Below are 1,062 nucleotides of genomic sequence, written 5' to 3'. Positions count from 1 at the left end.
AGAAAAGATTAAAACTGTCAAGGATTTTATTTCACTTGGATCCATAATCAACACCCATGTATGCAGCAGTCAAGAAATCAAATGACATAGAACATTGGGCAAACCTGCTCCAAAAGACCTCTTTAAAGTACTAAAGAGCAATAAATCACTTTGAGGACTAAGGTGCGCCTGACCCAAGCCGTGCTGTTTTCAATCACCTCATATGCATGTGAAAGTTGGACAGTGAATATGGAAGATACATTTGAATTGTGGTGTTGGTGAAGGATTATGACTGCCAGAAGAACGAACAAATCTGTCTTGGAAGAACTCCAGCCAGAATGCTCCTTAGAAGCAAGTGTGGCAAGATATCATCTCTCATACTTTGGTCATGTTATCAGGAAGGATCAGCCCCTGGAGATGAGCATCATGCTTGGTAAAGTAGAGGATCTGCAAAAAAAGAGGAAGACCCTCAATGAGATGCATTAACCCAGTGGCTGCAACAATGGGCTCAAACAGAGCAGTAATTATGACGATTGTGCAGGGCCTGGCAGTGTTCTGTTGTGCATAGGGTCCTTAGGAGTCGGAACTGGCTCAACAGCACTAACAACAACACAACAATAGTAGGTCTGTGTTTGACTTTGTAAGAAGTCGTTTACCAAAGTGGTTGTACCATTGTAGTGTAACCACCAGAAATATATGAGTATTCCAGTTGCTCCACATCCATGAAAATATTTGGTATTATCAGGATAATTTTTCCTTTCAGCTCTACAGTGGGTTTTTTTCCCCCTTTTTCCTCACTTTTGGCATATTGTCTTTCCCTTCACCCAAATCAATACATGTGTCTTTTCTATCTAGCAATTTCCTTCCTCTTCCCTCCCATCCCTGATAACCAGCTGTCTTGGGCTGGGTTCTTTAGAGAAGCAAAACCAGTGAAGCTTAGAAAGAGACAGACAGACAGAGAAACTTATTTCAAGGAAATAACTCATGCAATTGTAGATTGTTGTTGTTGTTGTTATTTGCCATCGAGTCGGCCCCGACTCATAGCGACCCCTCCTTGGGTTTCCGAGGCAGTATCACTACAGA

This window comes from Orycteropus afer, unplaced genomic scaffold (genome assembly GCF_000298275.1).
Source record: "Orycteropus afer afer isolate SDZICR_OR568_19922 unplaced genomic scaffold, OryAfe1.0 scaffold00092, whole genome shotgun sequence".
Classification (NCBI taxonomy): domain Eukaryota; kingdom Metazoa; phylum Chordata; class Mammalia; order Tubulidentata; family Orycteropodidae; genus Orycteropus; species Orycteropus afer.
This window is presented reverse-complemented; position numbering follows the sequence as displayed.